The sequence below is a fragment of the Cervus elaphus genome, chromosome 15 (genome assembly GCF_910594005.1).
Source record: "Cervus elaphus chromosome 15, mCerEla1.1, whole genome shotgun sequence".
In the NCBI taxonomy this organism is placed as follows: Eukaryota; Metazoa; Chordata; class Mammalia; order Artiodactyla; family Cervidae; genus Cervus; species Cervus elaphus.
Window position 1 is genome coordinate 86,733,384 of NC_057829.1, and position 7,160 is coordinate 86,740,543.

Sequence of the window (7,160 nt, forward strand, 5' to 3'; positions counted from 1 at the left end):
CTTGTCACGCCTCTCAGGGTGCACATGTGAAGCCCAGCTTGCAGAAGAGGAAACTGAGGCTGGGAGGGTTGCAGCAGCCTAGCTGGGGGATGGGGGGGGACCCGCTTGTGATAAATGGTGCCAGAGCCCTGCTTCTTGGACTCCTGGTCCAGCACTTGTTGCACCCTCCTGCCATACTAAAAACTGCTGGAGAAAAAAATCTTCCCACAGTCACTAGAGTCAGAAATGGCACTCAGGGTGGTTCCTTGCTCATCCAGTTCACATTCCTCCTCTGTTTTGGGTTTTCCCAGACGGCTCCCGTGGCTCCCGTGACACTGCAACAGAGGCCTCACCACCCACTTCATAGTGGAAGTGAGGTCCACAGGTGGGGACCCCTTTAATACTCACCCACCTTTCTCTCCATTGCCTTAAACGCTCCTTGAAGAGCATTTCCCAAAACTGTCATCTACAGAACACTAATCTCCAGCAACAGGTTACCAAATAAAAAACAGCCTTAGTTCAACCAGTCCGGAAGCTGCTGAACACCCCCCAGCCTCTCTTAAACATAGACATGAGCTTTAGCCTGTGACAGGGACCCATCTCAGTGGGACCGCCTGCAAACCGATGTCCTAGCCCCAACTCCTCCATGCCACCATCTGAGGAAGAGTCCATTGATCTAACCCCCTGCTCTGCTGTCAAGTCATGATGGGGTGAGAAAGGGAAAGAGCCAGAAAAAGGCTGGATGAGTAAGGTTAGGAGGGGCTCAGAAACTCACGAAGAAGAGATCAGAGAGCCCACTGGGATGGAACATGGGGGAGTGAGTGCAGGGTGGTAGAGGGGGAAAGAGAGGAAAAGAGGCTTTGGAGTGGGAGAGGACAAGAGGCTCTTTAGAGCTTTTGCCACTAATGCCTCTACCTCTTCAAGACTTTCTAGAGAGTAACAGTCCTCCCTCCCTCCCTTCCCTCTGTCCATCCATCCATCCATTATCCACTTCCCTCAATCCCTCTGTCTTCCTCCCTCCCTCCTTTCTTTCCCTGCTTCCATCCATCCATCCATCCATCCACCCATCCATCCATCCACCCATCCATCCATCCATCCATCCATCCATCCACCTACCCACCCATCCTTCCATCCATTCATTCATCCATCCATCCATTCATCCACCCACCCATCCATCCATCCATCCATTCATCCATCCATCTGCATTCATCCACCCACCCATCCATCCATCCATCCATCCATCCATCCATCCATCCATCCATCCACCCACCCACCCATCCATCCATCCATTCACCCATCCATCCATTATCCACCTCCCTCCCTCCCTCTTTCCCTCCCTCCCTCCCTTCCTTCCTTCAGCCTTCTCCCTGACTGTCCCTGAGTCAAGTCCTGCCCTCCCTGAGGGATTAGGGAGACACATGGGCTTGGACCCTGGGACTGGCGACGAGCTAAAGGAGAGGAAGGTTAAGAACCACCACCTCCTACCCTCGTCAAGATTTAAACCGAAGCTAAAAGCATGCATTAACCTTCCAGCACCACTCGAAATCCGGCTTCACATTTAGTGGGAATTAAAGTAATTGATGAACTTGTACTTGAGATATAGGTTCCCATAAATAAAAAGCTATGAGCTCTAAAAATAACACTCAGGTTTTTTTTTTTTTTTTAATAAGGTAAAGATCAACATGCAACACACCCCAGGAGGCTCCACGTCAAGCAATTAGGAAGCTGGAGAGGATGGATAAATGAAAATGTTTATTCAAAAATCAATATATTTACCCTAAAAGGAGTCAGAGAACCACACGAGTAAAATCTGGTCCCACTGCAGCCCCCAGGGTCACTCTGGGGTAAGGTACTTCTAGGCAGTAAAGGGTTAAGATATGGATTTTTTTTTTTTTACTCAGAAGCTGAAGGGAGACCCCTGGGTGAGCTTTTCATTGTGTCGACTAAAAATGTTTTTAAAATCAATAAAACAGTGTATAAAAGGATCTTCTAAAGATCGAGTTAGTCCCATCCACAGCCAAGTGGGTTGCGGTGAGCGGCAGAAAAGACAAATGTATAAGCCTCCCTGGCTTGCTCCTAATGAGGCAGGAGTACCTAGGTGATGCGTGACGCAAGTGGAAAAGCTGTTTCTAAAGAGTTCTAATTGCTTCTGCAGGAACAGATAGTAAAGACCCAGACCACCCCATCAGCTGAGACAGTAACTGTACACTTTCCCTGACCTCAAACTGTCCAACTTGTAAGTTCTTGCAGTAATATAGTAAGTGTAGTAACAAAGGTGCATTCAACAAACGCATGTTGGGCTCATGATGCGAATCAAGGGCTGGGCTCTTCGCCACGAGGAGGCACATAAAGGTCACCTGGCATGACGGGGGTGCCCTCAGGGAGCTCTTTGTTGATACAGTGGCTTTCATACTTTTTAACTGAGACCCATCAGAAGAGTATATATGACATTGTGATCCAGTGTACATTCATGTACTGTCTGGAAAAATAAATTCATGAAACAGTATTTGTTTTTACTTTGCATGATGCATTTCTTACTCTAGCTTATTTTACTGAAAAAGAAAATGTGTTAGCTGCAACCATCAAAACTGGTCTCATGACACACTGCTAACAGACAGTGACCGGGAGTTTGGAAATTATGATCTAATAGAAGAAAGAGGTGAAAAGTGATTCTAGAGAAAGAAAGTGCCATGTGTGGCAGTAGAGAGGAGAGCAGATCCTTCTGGCTGGGATTCAGGCAGGGCCTCATGGAGGAGGTGACTTTTGAGCTGGGCTCTGAGTGATAGAGTGAAGCCTGTGGTTTGGACAGGCTGAGTTGGGAAGAGTGATTATATTTGTAATAGTGTCTGCATTATTATATTATTGCTATTTCTTTCCTATCCATAGCTTTAATGGATCATCCCAGCAAACTTGTGACCGTGTTAGAGGAGGTATTAGCTGCGTTGTATCCATGGGAAACTGAGGGTCAGAGAGGTAGAGGACTTTGTCCAAGGACACACAGCTCCTAGACTTCGGCAGACCCAAGTTTGCCCTTGGGTCTGGCTAGCAGTAGCCCCCGTGGAGCTCCCATAGCAGGAAGGCACCAGGCTGAGCTCTGCCTCACTTCTGGTGATGGGAGGCTGGGGGTCATGTTTGAGAGTTATCGCTGGGCACCGACCCACACAGCTCTTCTCCTTAGCTCCTCTCTCAGTGGCTCTTCCTTCCCTTCCCCAGTGCTCCTGCTGGTGCCTTTCTAGCTGATGCCCTGGGTACCTTGGTGGGCATGAGGGGACTGTGTCCCCCTCCAAGAGACTGAGTTGGCTCTCCTGAGTCACAACCAGATGGTCCCTCTTCTGGGGGTCTCAACTGGGAGAAATGAATTTGGTGACCTCAAGCACCCCACCCAGACTCATGGTTGACTGTCCCCACCCCCTCTCCTCCTAGCCCCCAACCCAAAAAATCCCTGGCTCTCTGCGAATCTAACCTCCAGTCCGGAGGCCAGGGCTAAAGCCACATCTTTCTGGTCTCCCAAGTACAGGATCTGCTCTCTCCCAGCCAGCAAGCTGAATCCCCAGCTTCATCTATTTGACTTCCTTTCTCTCAAGGAACTTACAATTTAATCAGGAGTCCCTAATAGTACACGCATTCTAAATTGCAATCATTTATTGCATCTAGCCCGGGGCTTTTCTGTCTGTTAGAAATATCAGGGTTATTTCCTTCTTTTAAGAGTTTACGTTAAAAAAAAACTTTACAAATAATGTTTGCTGTTTAATGTTCTCCCCTGAAATATCAATCTGCAAAAATAGAAATCCTTTTTTACAATTCATCTTAAGGATAGAGTTCCAGTTTCTTATAATGTAATGAATGTACTGCAGATAATGGTCCAATAGTGCAAATGAAAGGCGCATATAATCAAAATGATAATGGAGCGTATTGTACTGCTTGTATAATAAAATCCATACCAATATGGAAATCATATCTCAAGGCAACATTCCTCTCTTTGATTTTTGTAATAATTGTACATGTAAGAGCAGGGCAGCGAGAAGTGGGAAGAACAAAGGCCTTTATTGCTTCATTAGGCAGCTGGCGTTCTGATGGTCCGGCCTGTCAACAGCCGTCCCTTAATTTCCAAGGGAAGCTTCTCCCCTGCCCGCAGAAATGATTTACTGTTCACGTCAGCTCCCTCCTCAGCCCTTCCTCTGCGAAGATTCACAATTAGACTAAGTGAGCTGTGATGGCCATTTTGATTGGCACCTTCTGCCTCCTGGGTCTCTGGGGCTCAGGGTGTGGGTTAGATGGGAGCCAGGCCCCCAGAAGCTTTGGCCAGAAGTGGAGAGGAGGCCATGGTGGGGCTATGATAGAGCCTCAGAGCTGAGTACCTTTCTGCCCCATCCCTGAATTCTTACAGAAGTCACCCTGCCTCAGTTTACCAAGCCTTTGATAAGATGTTCCTTGCGACAGGCCGAGTGTGAAGGAGTCCACAGGAAGGGACAGAGGTCCTGGCCACGTGGCCTCAGAGTATAGATGACGGGTTAGTGCAGGCCAACGACCCTGGTGGGAAGGCCATTCTGGAGTCGGCCGAGGCAGGTCTCAGTTTATGCAATGACTCGAGTATGGCCTTTGGCCTTGGTCTCCCAGGTCCCCCGTGGCTGTGTTGACTGCTCTTTCTACTATCCTCAGGGCTTTGTCTGTGCATGCGCAGTCTGGGAGGGGAGCGGTGGAGAGGAGGATCTGATGGAAGGCCTGAATGGCAGCCTTCAGAGGCTGGGCACTGGCAGGGTCTCAGTGACCGGTGGGCCAACCTCAGTGTCTGTCCTGGTGCAACCTTGCCCCAGGCTCTCCTCCCTAATCCTTCTTCTTTGGCTTCTGACCTCAGCCTGCCCTGGTCTGACCATCCAGGCTTTTACGTGACCTTTTGTTCATGCCTCCGTCCCCTCCAGACTTGGGACATGGATGACATGGTAACCCTGCCCTATAGGACCTATATGGGTTGGTTAACATCTGCTTCCTTCTGGGCCAGTGTGGGGTGAAGTTAATAGCAGTCATTGACAAATGTGGAGCATGATTTGGCATCATCCTGGTGGATTCTTCAACAGCCATTTTAGCGGGGTGCTTTGTTATCCCTTTTTTACAAATAAAGCTGCCATAGACTTCATGTGCAGGCTTTTGTGTGGACATCAACTCCTTTATGTAAATATAAAGGAGCTTGATTGCTGGATCATGTGATAAGAAAATGTTAAGTTTTGTAAGAAACTGCGAAACTGTCTGCCATTGTGACTGTGTCATTTTGCATTCCCACCGGCAATGAAAGTTCTCACTACTCCATATGCTCATCAGCATTTGATGGTGTCAAGATCCCAGATTTGGCCATTTCTAATAGGTGTGTGGTGGTACCTCATTGCTGTTTTAATTTGTGTTCCCCAATGACGTATGTTGTGGAGCAACTCTTCACAAGCTTATTTGTCATCTGTATATCTTCTTTGGTGAAGTGTCTGTTAAGACTTTTGGCCTGTTTTTAAATTAGGTTGGTTGTTTTCTTATTGTTTAGTTTCAAGAGCTCTTTGCATGTTTTGAATAACTGTCCTTTATCACATGTGTCTTTTGCAAAAATTTTCTCCCAGTTCTGTGGCTTATCTGTTTATTCTCTTGACAGTGTCTTTCACAGAGAAGAATTTTATAATTTTGATGATGCTCCTCTTATCAATTTTTTTCTTTCATAGGCTGTGCCTTTGGTGCCATGTCTATAAAGTCATTGCCAAACCTAAATGTATCTAGATTTTCTCCTATATTGATTGAATATATGTGGTTCTATTCTCTCTCTATTCTATTCTATTGGTCTATTTGCTTATTCAAAGAAATTGACAGTGACTACACTGTCTTGATTACTGTAGCTTTATATAAGTCTTTTAAAAAATATTTATTTATCTATTTAATTGGCTGCACCAGGTCTTAGTAATGGCACACAAGATCTTCAGTTGGGGCATGCAAACTCTTAGTTGAGGCATGTGGGACCTAATTCCTTGGTCAGGGATTGAACCTGGGTCCTCTGTTTGGGGAGCACAGAGTCCTAGCCACTGGGCCACCAGGGAAGTTCCCTACAGTAAGTCTTGAAGTCAGTAGTGTCAGTCCTCTGACTTTTTAAAAAAGTTTTATTTATTTTTAATTAGAGGATAATTGCTTTACAATATTGTGTTGGATCTGACTTCAATACTATGTTAGTTATTCTGGGTATTATGTTTCTCCATACAAACTTTAGAATCAGTTTGTCAAGACCCACAAAATAACTTGCTGGGATTTTGACTGAGATTGCACTGAAATTTCTAGATGACGTTGGGGAGAACTGATATCTTCACAATATTGGGTCTTCCTATTCACGAGCATGGAATATCTCTCCATTTATTTAGTTCTTTGATTTTGTTCATTGGAGCTTTATAATTTTCCTTGTATAAATATTACACATATTTTGTTAGATGTAAAACTAAGTGTTTCATTTTGGGGGTGCTAATGTAAATATTATTGTGCTTTTAAAGTCCAAAAAAAAAAATTTCAAAGTCCACTTGTTCTCTGCTGTTAAAAAGGAAAGCAATCAATTTCTGATTGCTGACCTTGTACCTGTAAACTAGCTATAATTGCTTATTAGTTTCAGAAGATTTTGTTGTTGTTGAGTTTTTTTTGCATTTTCTACATAGATAATCAAGTCATCTGCAGACAGCTTTATTTCTTCCTCCCCGATAAATTTACCTTTGATTTCCCTGTCTTATTACATTAGTTATGACTTACAATATGATGTTGAAAAGGAGTGATGAGAGGTGATATCTTTGCCCTGTTCTTAATCTTAGTGGAAAATCTTCAAATTTCTCATTACTGAGAATGAAGTTAGCTGTAGGTTTTTATAGATATTCTTCATCAAGTTGAGGAAATTTCATTATATTCCTAGTTTACTAAGTTTTTAACATGAATGGGTATTTTGTTTTATTAAATGCTTTTTATGCAGTTGTTGATATAATCATGTTATTTTTCCTCTTTAGCCTGTTGATGTGATGGACTGCATTAATTGACTTTGGATATTGAACCAGCCTTGCATACCTGGGATAAATACCACTTTGTTATGGTGTATAATTCTTTTCATATATAGTTTGATTCAATTTACTAATTTTTTTGAGAATCTTTGCCTCTATGTTCATGAGAGATATTGATCTGTA